Here is a 16025-nt window from a genome sequence, read left to right as displayed (position 1 = left end):
TATGCAACTATTCTAATTAATGGCCAAAACATTAGGATCAATAAAGAGCCAAGGTATGAATATCTTGTTGAAAACTTCCAACCTCATAATAGGGTCAATTTTGGCCATACAAATATTGACAATTTCTCGGTAAGTATAAGTACACCTATTAAAATTATAAAATACAAGAATGAATTTATTAGAGAGGAAGAAGATAATGAATTGTGGAAAATGCATTTTGATGATGCATGTAGCAAAGAAGGCAATGGAGCCAGAGTAATTCTTACATCACCATGAGGTAAAATATTTAGGTATGCCTTTGTATTGAATTTGGAATGTACAAATAATATTGTTGAATATGAAGCTCTCATTCTAGGTCTAAATATTGCCAAATTTCATAAAATAAAGTTACTCTCAATATTTGGAGATTCAAAGTTGATAATTTATCAAATTAGAGATAAATTTATGACAAAAAACTCAAGTTTGGAAAGGTATAGAAAATATGTATGACATTTATTAGATATTTTTGATGCATTTTCAATCAGCTGGATTGATAAGTATAATAATTTTTCATTTGATATAATGGCCAATTTAGCTATTAAACAAATTGATATTACATTGCAAGAATTTGTTCAACTTGAAATAAAAATTAGACCATCTATTCCTAATAATGTACACAATTCGCAAGTTTTCAATGATGACAAAGATTTATTAAAAAATTTGACATGTGAAAAGGATAATTAGGATATTAGTATTGATTGCAATGGGAATGTTGAAAGCAAATATGGAAAGGATATTGTCTTTGGAGTAGAGATTATATAGGTAAAGCCCAATAAGATACCCAAAGAATTGGTGGCTTTGGAGCATTTTATTGATGAACATGAAAAGCTCAAAACACATTCCCCTACCATCTTGCAAGAACAAGTTGAGAAAGTTAATTTTGGGACTAAACACTCTCCAAGGGAAGTTTTTACTAGAGTCAAATTATCAATTAAAATAAGATCAAAATTTATTTCCTTGTTGATAAAATACTGACATGTGTTTGCAGGGTCTTGTGATGATTTAAAAGCATATAGAAAAGAATTATTTCAAAATGAAATACTTCTAAAATCAAGTACTAGGCCTTTTAGAAAAAATAAAAAACCAATAAATCCTATGTTAGCTCCAAAAAGGAAAGAAGAATTGATTAAAATGAGAGATGCTTACATAATTAAACCCATTTTATATTCTACATGGGTCTCTAATTTGGTTTCTATCAGAAAGAAGGATATAGATATAAGACCGTGTGTTGATTTTAGAAACTCAAATATATCATCATTCAAAGACAATTATGCTTTCCCAAACATGAAGGTTTTGCTACAAAAGGTAACAAGAAATGAACTCTTATCCATGATGGATGGTTTTTTTTGGTTATAATCAAGTAAAATTCAAAGAAATAGAGCAATAGAAGATAAAATTTACTACTCTGTGGGGAACATATGTTTATGCTAGAATGTCATTCAAATTTACAAATACTAGAGAAAATTTTCAAAGAGAAATGGACATTGCATTTGAAGGACTTAATGGACGTTTACCAAGATGATCTTATCAGCTATTCCTAGAAAGTTGAAGGACATTGTAACCACTTAGAGATTTTTTATAAGAGGGCTCTTAAATATGGGATATCTCTTCTATAGAAAATTACAATTTGGAGTCACAGAGGGAAAATTATTGGGACAATGTTCCCAAGAAAGGAGTTAGTATAGACCCTGAAAGAGTTACAACAATTGATAATATAAAAGTCCCAGAGACTATTAGATCCATTCAATGATTCTTTGGATAGATTAATTTTGTAAGAATATTTGTGTCCAATTTTTAAAAAATTGTTAAGCCCATATCTAAAATGATGAAGAAAGGAGATAAAGTGGTTTGGGATGATGATGCTTTACAAGAATTTGCACATATAAAAAGGGAAATAAAAGAAGCACCTGTTCTTAAAGTACCTAATTTTGAAAAATCATTTCAAATATTTTCCTTTACATCATATCATATAGTGATTGCAATCATGCTTCAAAAGAATAAGAAAGCATATGAACAACCTATTACCTTTTTTAGTAGAAGCCTGCAAAGTTTAGAGCTTAATTATGATATCAATGAAAAAGAAGCATATGCTTTGGTTAAAGTTGTCAAGGCCTTTAGGCCATACCTCGTAGGTACTAATTTGGTAGCATATGTTCATAATGCTATAGTTAAAGATAATTTTAGATAGGTCGAGACTATAGGGAGAATATATAGAGGGATTGATCAAATACAATCATTTAATATAAGTATCTAAAGAACCAAATTGGTTAGAGGTCAAGGGTTAGTAAAACTTGTGGCTAATTCAAATTTAGAAGGAACACAAATAAATCAAGTGGATGAAGAATATCTTCAAGAAAGTATTTAGACATGTTCTTGGAATTTTGACATTGTCTATTATTTGAGATGTATGAAATATCATGAAGGCCTGAGTGACACTTAGAAGAGAACTATAAGATTGCAAGCAACAAAATACATCCTTATGCAAGGTGATCTTTATTAGAAAAATAGGGATGGTATTTTACATCTTTTCCAAGATATGGGACAAGAACCTTTAATTCTTAAAGAAATACATGAAGAAGTTTGTGGGGAACATTTTACGCTTAAACCACCACTCAGAAAATCTTAAGGGCAGAATATTATTGGCCCCATATTTTTAGAGATTATATTGCTTATGTTAGAAATTGAGAAGCCTGCCAAAAATATTCATGAAATCTTAAGTATGATGGATCCTTTCCTCTTATAACCCTAAAAGTTGAAGAATGATTTTCAAATATGGAGAATCAACATCATAAGTGAAATAAAAAATAAATCAAGTAATGGATATAGTTGGATTCTTGTTTGCATAGATTACTTTACTGAATGGTTGGAAGCAATACAAACCATACATTCCACTAGTATGGTTGTTACTAATTTTTTGATGAACAATAACCATACCAGATTTGTGGTTCCTACAAAGATTGTTGTTGAAAATGGCACATGTTTTAGATCAAAAGAAGTTTCAATATTCTACAGTCAATATGGCATTCAATTTTCTTACTCTTCTCCTTACCATCCTCAAGGGAATGGCCAAGCTAAATCTAGTAATAAAATTATACTTAAGATTACCAAAAGGATGTTGGGTAACAATAAGAGATCTTGAGATTCCAAGCAATATCTTGCAGTATAGGCATACATAATCACAAAGAATAAGGCACAGTCTTTTCACTATTTGAGCTTGTGGATGGGAAAGAGGCTAAGCTTCTTCGAAAATAATTTTTTCCTAGTTTATAGGTTCATAAAAAATCAATAGATAGAAGACATAGATTTTATGGATGAAAGGTTGTATGCATTAGCATAATAGATGAAAATAGAAGAGCAACATTAGAGCGTAACATTGAAAGACAAAAAAGGGTTAAAAATATTCATGATAAGAAATCAAAGGATAAAACTTTAAATATTGGTGATTAGGTTCTAAAATGGAATGTTAAGGATTGAGATAAAGGAAAACATGAAAATTTTGATTCTTTATGGTTAGGAACTTTTGTGATATCTAAAAAGGCAAGAGAGTATTGATTTCTTCTGCAAGACACAAATGGGAATATATTTAAATTTCCTATTCATGCCCAATTTCTTAAACACTTTTTCTTTTAAAAAGAGTGTCATTTTTTTATGTTATTAGAACAAGGCTGATTTTATTTGCTTTCTTGTTGCAGAGATAGGTGGATTCTCTTCATATTCATATGAATATGCATCTCTAGAAAGAGCCACTAATGGAGCTTCAAAGAATTTCTTCTTGATGAGAAAATCATTCCTCATTTTCATGCTTTGGATGTTAAAAAAACTACAATTTAATAATATTTTAGAATTTGGCTATGTGGTAAAATAGAGATCCCAATTTTTTGATTTTGGAAACAAAGTGACGTGGCTTCTCTAGTTTCCTAATTTCATTAAACAATGAATATTCGTTCTCTAATTTGTAATTTCATAGGACATAAAATGTTAGACATCCAATTTTGCAATTTCACATCAAGAGGGATTTGTTGATTCTGATATCATGATTTTACTTCAAACATAGATTCATGTGCCTGATTTAACCATTCCATAGCTCGTGACTTCTTGACATACCAATTTTGCAATTTTGTGTAGGGATGAATTCTTCAAGATTGTAATTGAAAAAACTAACATTTTGAAGGAATATTATTTTGGTACTATGACAAGACATGCACATTAAAAGTCTAATTATATTTTTCATTTGTCTTAAATTAATGCTAAAATAGATGTGACAATTGGTTTATATCTACACATGCAAACAGCTAGTTGATATCAATTGACCATTTCTTAAAAGGACATTATAAGGATGATCCAATTGTAACATTCTTGCTGTGCAATATTTTTCTATTATGTTTTTGTGTGGGCCTAGGGATTCTCCACCATAGGATTACCAATTTAGGCTTATCATGAAGATAATGATACAAAGCCAGTCATGCAACCTAACTTGTCACCATCCTAGGAAGATTAGTTGGATATCCTGAATAGCATATATGAAGCTACCTTGGAACTCCAAATAAGCTATGCCAATTATGTTAGTGATACTTATGATTTAGAGCTTGAAGAAGATAGAGCTAAGGTCCATGTCATCCTTATTGAGTTTGATGACCTTCATGGGAATAGACATTTTGAAGAAATTATGGATAAGTTGCAAGAATTATAGTTTTTCCTTAAGCTTCTTTTAATCTTCGTGATTGTAATTTTTAGTGAATGGTTACAATTAGTTATTAGTTAATTTCTTTTGTAAAGGTTTGAAGCTTTTTGCACCTTTTCATTTTCTATAAGAAAGGGTACCGAGACCTTATAGATATATTAGATAGAGATACAAAAAAGACAAAGATACAAAAGACATTTTATCAAAATGTATATATGCACTATAGGGTAGGTATTATAGTTAGTCACAACCCAATTACACTCAATTTTAGAATCAATAAAAATACTATGTTTCCTTTCCAAACCTTAGGAATTAATCATAAATAGTATTATCTACAAGTTGTCCTCTTGGATTTATATTGTTGTTGATAGATTGAATCACATGAAATCTTTGATAAGAACTCATATAAGGGTTTTGTGTAATTGGTCTTCATCTTATTGAAGTTAAACTCAATTAATTAGGGTTTTTGGACTTTAATTTTTGTGTCCAATAATTTATGGTAGCATGCCTATCTCCAAGTAGTTTGAGTTTTGCAATATTACAACTGACTCTATTCTCCCATTAGAAAAGGACCAATCTTTTATTTTTTCTAAAGAAAAGTATAGTTTTAGAGAAGGTGATATTCTTGATCTTACTCATCTACTTACATACCTTTGTTTACCCATCACTTATTCATATTTAAAGCCCTTTCAAAGCTTGATTTCTCTTTGAAAGAATACTTTCCCACTCAAGAGAATCAACATAAAGTCTGCAATAGGAAGCCTAAATGTCATTTCAAGGGGTTGAGATAAAGTGGTCAAAACCAAAATGAGATCAACAATCTCCCCCTTTGACATGAGTGGAAATAACTCTTTTTCATGGCATATACATTCTTATTTTATGCATAAGTTAGACAATATGTCATCTTTACTTGAATTTCATACAAATTTTTAAAATCTCAAAACTTGATCGAAAAATGTGCTATTGTCTCCTATACCTTATTACTTTACTCCCCCTAAGTAACTGCTTCATTTCAGTTATACTTTAAGTATACCTTTTCTGAGTAGATATTTGTAATGACAAACTTTCTCTAAAATTTCAAAATCCCCCTTTTTTAACACTTATGTCATTTGGGTGGTACAGTTACAATGTATTTGTCCAAAAATGATTTCTGCACTTGCATTATGACTTCCAAAGATGAATCCCAACTATCTCTTGCTCCATCTAATGATTAAATCTATATTTGTAGATTGGCAACCATATCAACTAAGCCTTTGTGAGTAGAAAGATTAGAATCTTTCTTAATCAATGTTCCTACATGGGCTAGTTCCTTCTATGAAACTTCCAAGTGTGGGGTCAACATGAAATGTATGCTGATAAGACTGGATATGATATTTACATCTTTTTCTTGTAGCTCAACAAGCCTACTATTGGAAATACAATAGGGAGAGAAAACTCGGGGGGGGGGAGTCAGTCCTTCAAAACTTTAACCATAAAATCATTCCCCATACATCCATCTCACAAATTGCATGTAAACTAAAATACCAAACTAAACATGTTCATCCATAGCATGAAATCAAATAAACATTCAACACATATATGACACAAAATATTTGGTTACCCAAAAACCCTCCAATGAGAAGGTAAAACTAGGGTGGGGATGATAGCCACAAATCTTCAGTACTACAATTGTAAAGTGTATCCAATGAAGGTTACAATGTTTGACCATAAACTATGATCTACCCTATGAAAGGTCTTCCCTATTAAAGGCTTACAAGATTGTTAGATCTTACCCTATTAAAGGATTTCAACACCCTATTAGAAGTGTGTCTGATTAGCGAACATAGAACTTACAATGAAGTAAGCACCCTATTAAAGGATTTACAATAGCCTATTAGGACTACTTTGTTAAGAGATTTAACTGATTCACCTATTAGAATGTCTTAGCAATAATCCTATGGTTAGCACTCTGCTACTAGATAGGATATCATCTCTTTGGATGTGTCCTTGATCCTTTCTAAATAGATATGTCACTTATGTCCTCTAACTTCTTTCCACTATTCTCCTCTAACTATTTTTGCAAAGTATAACTTGATTCACAACTCCTTAGCCACCGTGAATGCTCTATTTGTGCATGTAAACTTCTCTCTTCCCACATACAATATTTATGGTTTTCCTTCCTTAAGAAGACCTAGGTGACTTAGTCTTAGGTATGAATAAACGATTATGATTCATCCATTTTTTTGGTTAATTCATCCTTTAACTAATTTTTTGCATGTACTACATAGGGATCCTCAATATAGATTCATTCTTATCATATAGAATTGAAAAAAAATCCTTAATTTGGCTTAAAATTGATTTACATAGAAGTTTGTGCCATTAGAAACAACTATGTCCAAAACTGTTCTACTCAGCACTTGAAGTCCCTAATGCTTGGCATCCATTTTATCTTCAATGTTGTAACTCGGCCTCTCAATGACTCGACATCCATTGGTCACTTGAACTATCTACTTGGCACTTGACTTACTAGAGACTTACTACTTACTTGGCACATACTATATATTTTTCTTGGCATATACTATTTGACAACTTATGCTTGGCATACATTACTTGTTCGACATGAATTAAGTTCTATCTTGTAAATGAATAAAGTTTATTATCACTCATATGTCAAAAAAATCTGAGATTAACAATCTCCCCCTTTGAAATGAGTGGCAAAAATACTTGGTCATGCATGAATAACCTTATCTTATGAGCATAACTTAGATAATCTCTATTCAGTATTTGACTTACATACAAAATTTCAAAACTTCAAATTTTTGCGAAAACTTGTGACTTATCAGTCATAGCTCAAAATTTTATAACTCTCATTAAGTTGATTGTTCTTTTCTGAAATTTGAATACTCCCACTAAGTAAATCAATTGTACTACTGTGCTCTCTTTTTCTGTACTGTTGGACCCCCCCAAAACTCATTCATTCTGCCCTTTTGTCTTATTCATATTCATTTCCCCCCTTTTTGATACTTATGTCATGGGTGGTACATGAATAGTGTGTTTGTCCAAGGGTTATTTATGGACCTCCATTATGAGCTTTAGTGCTACATCCTAGTTTTTGCATGCTACCTCTAGAGATTTGATTTGAATAGCTATCTCAATAGCAAGGTTAACTAGGCCTTCTTGAGTAGAAAGATGGGGATCTTTCTTCATCAATGTTTCTACAAAGGCTAGTTCCTTGTGTAACACCTCCATCTTGATAAGTGTAGCCCGAATGTTGGTATCTTGAGCTTATAATGCTGCTAACTGACCTTTTGCTAGAAAAAAAATTCTAAAATGAGTCTAACTTTGACTAGGAGATTGTTCTAGGATTTTACCTGTTGACTTTAAATCTCCTTCCAAGTGGTCAATGTGCCTCTCCACTTCTTGTGTGAACAAAGCTACATTCCACAACTTGGTGTAAAGAGAGAAAAATATTCTCCAACACTTTCTTCACACCATCAATTTTGGTTGCTAACTCAACCTGACTAATTGCAATGGCACTTGATAACTTTTTAGTTACCTTGGCATGGAATTTCTTCTTAGATCATTCTAGTAATTTGATATTTGTGTCTAGGTCTTCATCATTTACCTTCTCCATAATATTTTCCAACTGCTCAATGATTGGATTTGTTTTATCAAGTGTAGGTAGGATGAATGCATCAAGAAATATGTCCTTGATGTTATGTAGTGCTTGTTTCTCCCTATGCTCCCTTCTAAGTAGTTCTTGGTGTTTTTTTTTTGCTAGAGCATCCTGCAATATTCTCATTTTCTCTATGGTGATTGATGTAAGATCAAACTTTAGCAATTCGATCACATCATCTAAGTTGATATCACCATAAGATGTAACATCATCAACACCTTATATCATGTATCATTAAAACTTGTAGTGTTATCATAGATAACACACCAGATGAGTCACCTTTGTATGCAATATTAGGAATTTCCCAAAAATGTGGTTCTTTAATCTCGTTACGAATCAATTGAACATTTAAAACTTCCTTTCCTTCCTTAACCAAAGAAATAGAAGAGCTAGATGGTATAAAAACTATCTAAGGTTTGCATAAATTCAAACAATGTAGCTCACGACACAATAAATACCTCAAAAAATATAATGTTTGGTGGCGAGTAGCAATTGAATTCAGTCTAAAAACACTTGAATCAATTTCTCATATTTTCCTTATTCTCTTTGTACTCTTCTTCAATCTTCAATGATCACAAATGAGTCAAAAAATGACCATATAACCCTTGAAACTTCAAAATAAATGCTCAGTGCTTGCACAACTATAATCTTGGCTGCAATAGTAATTTTGACTCACTTGGCTTCCATGTAATTCCTCCCATGGTCATAAACCACAAGGAGATTGGCCAACACTATCACCCTCAATATCTCATAAACAACTAAACTTTCACTTGGTAACAATAGTGAAACTTATAGATTTCTTCTAAGTTCTAACCAATACTTCGCATCTTACTTCATGCATATATGATCTTTTCAAAACTAAATTCTTGGAACTGATGTATAATTAAACATTGAAATATCAACCCCACATATACCTCTTGATTTCCTACTTGGGGGTGGTTTGATCACCTGATCCATTAGATGAAGTGATCTTATCTAAACTTGATGTGTTGTAATATTCCTTTTTCTTCCATGTCTTGTTCATCTACACTTTGATTTCTTCAAAATCAACCTTTTCTTTTCCTTTATTGAATTCACTCCTAGGTTCTTTTGACCTTTTTGGACAATTTTTGCTTATGTGACTAGTCTTCAAATAGCTAAAACATGTAGTTTGACTCAACCATGTACTGTAGTCACTTTTCAAATGTGTTCTAATAAAATTATCAACAATATGTCCATACTTTTGACAATTGTGACAACTATACCTTGTATTATAATCCCAATTGTAGGATCTATCAGTATGGCTTACCTTAGCTTGCTTGTTTGATGACTAGTTAGGCTTGGAGTTGCATTCATAAGCTCTATGTCCATACTTCTTATAGTAGTAGCAATAACCTTCAAATCTTTGTGTGCTTGATGTCTTGGTTTTGCATTTATGTGCTTCATGTCCTTGATTGTTGCACTTACGATAATTACCTATGAATTTCTTATTAGCATTCTAATTTACATTATTGCTCCTGAAAACATTTTTTGTATGACCTATCTTACCATAATTATGACAAGTAGGTTTTTAATTGTTACCTTTTTTGTTTCATTGAACATTCAACACTTTTAGATGATTCTCCTTCTTTAGTGTTTGTGTAACCCATCTAGTAGTATCACTATTGGATCTAGGAGATCTCATCAATTGCTCAAAATACTCGATGGATTCACTAAGCCTATTGAAACTTTTTCAAATTCTTTTTCTCTTTTCATATAATTTCTTAGTTGTTCATTCTAAAACTTCAAGGTTGTGATCTCAATATCATTTCCATTTAATTCATGATTGGTAATCATCATTTGATTCATTATTTCTAGTTTCATATGAGCAATCCTATTTATCTCAGATGTCTTCTCTTCTAGTCTGTTGGTCAGTATCCTTTTGTCATCTTCAATCATGACTTTGTCTTCTTAGTTTTCATTTACTACTTGATCACCTCACATAGCAATACTGATTGGATTTATTATTTATCTTAAGATTTCTGACCTCTTCAGATAAGGCACTATTATTTTCCATCAGATCTACAACTCCTGCATCAAATTCACTTGTGTTTCCATCTACAAACAATTTAGTAGTGTCTTCCTCTTGGTAATGTGTGTCATTCTCCTCAATAGCTATCTCTTTCCTTCTCTTTAGTGAGTGCTTTAATTCATCTCTTGCTTCATTTAGCTTATTAGGGAAAGATGGATTTCAATCTTCTGATTCTTAATAGTCTTTCCCAACTTGTATGCTTCCATCTTCAAGATCTTTCCTCAAAGCTGCAAAGTTTTCCTTTCCAGATAATTGAGCTCTAGTACCAATTTTTGGAAATACAATAGGGAAAGTAAACTATTGGGGGGGGGGCGGGGGGGGGGGGGTTACAACTAATGAGAAGGTAAAACTGGGGTGGTGGTTACACCCAAAAATCTTCACTACTACAGTTGTAGAGTGTATTCAATGAAGGTTACAATGTCTAATCATAAACTATGATCTACCCTATGAAAGGTCTTCCCTGTTAAAGGCTTACAAGATTGTTAGATCTTACCCAGTTAATGGATTTCAATACCCTATTAGAGTGTGCCTAATTAAAGGACTTAAAACTTACAACAAAGTAAGAACCCTATGAAAATATTTACAACAACCTATTTGGACTACTCTATTAAGAGATTTAACTGATTCACCCATTAGAATGTCTCAGCAATGATCTTGTGGTTAACACTTTTCTACTAGATAACAGATCACCTCTTTCAACATATCCTTGATCCTCTCTGATGAGATGTGTCACATTTTCCATCTAAATTCTTTCCTCTATTCTCCTCTAACTAATTTTGCAATGTATAACTTGATTCACATCTCCTTAGACACCATGAATGCTCTATTTGTGTATGCAAACTTCACTCTTCTCACATACAATGTTTACGATTTTCCTTTGTTAAGAAGACCTAGGTGACTTAGGGTTAGGTATGAATCAACTATCATGATTCATCCATTTTTCCTCTTAATTTGTCCCTTTAACTAATTAGTTGGATATCTTGCATAGATATCCTCAATATAGATTCATTCTTATCATCTAGAATCACAAAAAAATCCTTAAATCTGCTCAAAAATGGTTTACATAGAAGTTTTTTCCATTACTAACAACTATTCCCAAAAAAATTTTACTCGGCACTTGAAGTCTCTGATGCTTGACATCCACTATATCTTCAATGTTGTAACTGAGCCTTTGAATGACTCAACATTGATTGATCAATTGGCATATGAATCACCTAGCATCAACTATCTACTTGGCACTTGAGTGACTTGCAACTTACTACTTACTTGGTACATACTATATATATTGCTTAGCATATACTATCTAACAACTTATGCTTGGCATAAATTATTTATTCGACATGAACTAAGCTCTATCTTGTAAATGACTTAAGTGTATTTTCACTCATATATCAAAACTAATCTAAGATTAAAACCTACTCTATGTCAAAATTAATATCTAAAAATGTAATTGGCTAGTTGCAAGAGATACATGTAATGAATTTCCAGCTGATTTCAACTCTCCTTGCAACTTGTCAATTGTTTGTTGAGTCTCTTGGATAAAGATATTAACATCACATAGTTTAGTATACACATAGTGAATGTTCCCAAAAATTGTCTTCACACCCTCTATCTTAGTTGCTAAATCAACTTGACTAAGTGCAATGGCACTAGATATCTTATTAATAACTTTGGTGTGAAACCTCTACTTAGACCACTCAAGTAAGTTTACATTGGTATCTATATCATCATCCTTTATTTTGTCAACTATATGTACAAGTTTCTCTATAATATGTTTATTTGTAAAAGAATCTGAAATATCAAATGCATCTACACAAATATCTTAAATATCATGTAGCACCTAATTTTTCTTGTTCTCTCTTCTCAAAATTTCTTGCCTGGATTTTCTTTTGAGTGCCTCTTGAAGAACTGCCATCTCTTCAAGTGTGATTATTATAGGATCCAATTGTGGAAAAACAATCACCTAATCTAAACTCACATCATCATAAGATGTAGTCTCAACACTCTTAGCTCTACTTGAACTTGGCCTTGATATCTACAATGGTGTAGCTTATGTACTCGACCTTTGAAGATTCCAATTGCTAGGAGGAGGTGTAGTGATTGGTAAAGTAGCCAATGTTTGAATTGCTACCTATTCCCCACTCTTAATTGTCATCTTATCCTTGTCCTTTTGTCCATCCACCTTTTGATCTTCAATTGGTTTTAGTGGGGTGAATGAAGTGTTTTCTTCCTTATCATTTTTCCTTTCATTACCCCCTTTATCAACTTCCACAATGGCTAGTAAGCCTAAAATTTGTAGTCTTGGTAGTGATGTGGCTAGTATTTTTGCCTCTTTCTCTTTCATCTCAATGAAAACTGTTTTCATTGGAGATGATGCTTGACTAAGCTCTTCTTTCTATTCAAGAATTATACTATTCTATGATCTTTTCTTGTGGCTCTTTGTCTTTCTCTTCTACAACACTTGATGGCACTAATGATGTATCTTTCTATTGCTCATTCTCAATGGATGCAATCTCAACCTTTTTGAGATTCATCAATCCTCACCAATAAAATATCTATGCATGTAATTCTAGTACTGGAGGATTCCTATTGTAGTTTCTTGATATCCTCATCAATCAATGGAGTTACATTCTAAGTGGTTTTTTGTGGTATGTCATAAATTTTAACTGAGGCCTATTGACTCTTCTTCTCTACATGTGAATGATTGGTGCTTAGCACACTAACATCTTGTGCACCTTGTTGCTCTTTCTTAGTTGTGTTATCTTTTTCAATAGTTTTTTTCTTCTCTTCATCATCTTTCTCTTCCATTGTATCAACCTTATCTACTCCATCTTTTTCTATTTCTATAGTCTCTATGGTTAACCCATAAGTATATTTCAAGAGTAGAGTACTCTGGGTTGCCACTTCTTCAACTTATTTCCTCAAAATGTAAACAGCTCTGTATTTGGGAGAAAATATTCCTTTGTACTTCCTAACTACTTTAGTAATCATCTTCTTATCCAAAGAATTCATAGTGTGCGCTAATGTAGCCTCTCTAATTTGCCATTCAGTTGTCAAATTGAACTTCCATTTTTGCTCAACTCTTTCATATAGGCTTTTTGAAATGGAGTTAACAATCTCTAACAAGGTGGTCTTGAAAGTAGCCATCATATCATAAATAGCCTCTTCTATACTATTCTTATCATCACTCCCTAACTTATCAAAATCAACATGTGAAAAGCCAAATAAATTTGCATTGGTCTTTACACTTTCACATGAGTTGTCAATGTTAGATGAAGGGTTGTGGCTCATCACTTTGAATTGACTTAAGTCACCTGACTCTTTCTTCTCCTCATCTGAATCTTCTTGAGATTTTTTTTTCTTCTCAATTTATTAGTAGGATTTCTCAGCTCTACTATGTCACTACCTCTTTTTTCTTTAACTACTTTAGCCTCTTTGGCTTGTACAGTGGCATCCCTAGTGTTTGACCTTATCAAAGGTGCATCTGGCTTCTATTGATACTTCTTTATGTTCTTCTTTGGTTTCTCCACTACCTTCTATTGTGATTTCCTCTTACTACTAGTATCCTTGGATGCTTCATTGGCTTCTTCTCCCTCAACATCATGATCCTCACCCAATCCTTGTGTCAATTCTAAAGATCCTATATGTTCTTAAGCTTCTTCTTCTTCTACTTCTTCATCATCACCTTTACCAAAATTTTCTTTTAATTTCTTCATCATCTTAATTTATCCTAACATAATCTCTTCAAACTTTAGATATTTGGAAAAGATGCATAATATATCATTTCAAATGTCAATTCCAAGCATACCTTCAATTTACTAGTTGGGGGTGATGTGAGCACTTGATTCATTGGATAAAGTGCCCTCATCTTGACTTGATGTGCTGAAATCTTCCTTCATTTTCCATGTCTTTTTTCATCTTCATCTCTATCTTTCCTTTACCTTTTATGGATTCATTGCTCAGTTTTGGTGACCAATTTGGATAGTTTTTTCTTACATGATCGACCTTGAGACAACTAAAACATACAATCTCACCCAACCATCCTTTGTAATTGCCTTTAAAGTGAGTCGTTATGCAATTTTTAGGGACATGTCCATATTCCTCACAATAGTGACATCTATACCTTGTATTGTAATCTCAATTGTAAGCATTCCCATTATGATTTAATTTTGTTTTCTTGTTTGAATTCCACCTAGGATTGGATCTACATTCATATTTTTTGTGTCCATACTTTTGAAAATTATAATAGAATCCTTCAAATCTCAGAGTGTTGGTGGTCTTGGTCCTACATTCATGTGCTTGATGTCCTTGTTTATTGTAGTTGTAGTAGTATACTCTATAATTCTACTTAGGGTTTTGGTTACCAATTTTTCTTTTGTAGACATTTATTCTATGACCTAATTTTCCACATTTATGACAAGTGGGTTCTCTTTTCTTTCCTTTGTTACTCCTTTGTTCACCACTTCTAGATGATTCTCCTTCTTCAATAGTCATCTATCCCAATTCAACAATATCACTATTTAGTCTTGGTGATTCCATTAATTTCTCAAAGTATTTTATGGCTTCACTAGGCTTGTTAAGCTTTTATTTCTCTGTCCTTAATTCATTTGGTAGAAGGTCTTTCGTATTCAGCTCTTGATTTGTAATCATCAATTGATTCATTGTATCCAGTTGCATGTTTGCAAGCTTTTGCACATCTAATGTGTTCTCCTCAAGTCTATTTTCTAGTAGTCTTTTATCTTCTTCAATCATGAGTTTGTCTTCTTCAACTATCTTTTTCAGATCAATCATCTCACATAGCATTATTGATTCATCTTTTTGATCCCTTTTCAGATTCCTAACTTCTTCATTTAGGGCACCATTCTTTTCCATCAGATCTGCAATTTCTACATCATATTCTTCTAAGTTTTTTTCCACAAACAATCTAGTAGTGTCTATTTCTTCATATTGAGTGTCATTTTATTGCATAGCTATTTCCTTTCTCTTTCTTAATGATTGTTGCAATGCATGGACAAGTTGTATTTCAATCTTCTAGTTGTCAATAGTCTTTCCTAATTTGTAGACTTTCATCTTCAAGATATTACTTATTAGCTATCAAACTTTTCTTTCTAGAAAACTTAGCTCTGATACCAATTGTTGGAAATAACAATAGGAAGGTTGGGTGGGGTGGGGGGGGGGGGGGGGGGGGGCGTGCAGGGGTGAATCAACCCTTAAAACATTTTCCAATTAAAAAATTCACCAAATATCCATCTCATAACTTAGCATGTAAATTGAAATAAGAAACCATACATCACATCAACAACATAAGATAAATTCAACATATAACACATGAGATTTTGGTTACCCAAAAACCTTCAAAGGAGAAGGTAAAACTAGGATGGGGATGACACCCACAAATCTTCACTACTGTAGCTATAAAGTCTAACTAATTATGGATACAATTTTTTTGATCATAAACTATGATCTACCATGTAAAAGGTATGCCCTGTGAAAGGCATACAAGACTATTAGGTCTCACCTTGACTAAAGTATATCAAACTCATAATTAATTAAGAATTGTATTAAGGGATTTACAATAGTCTATTAGGATTACTTTGCTA

The sequence above is a fragment of the Cupressus sempervirens genome, chromosome 5 (assembly GCF_028749045.1).
Source record: "Cupressus sempervirens isolate cs-2001-9-10 chromosome 5, ASM2874904v1, whole genome shotgun sequence".
Taxonomy (NCBI): Eukaryota; Viridiplantae; Streptophyta; class Pinopsida; order Cupressales; family Cupressaceae; genus Cupressus; species Cupressus sempervirens.
Note: the sequence above shows the minus strand (reverse complement) of the source record.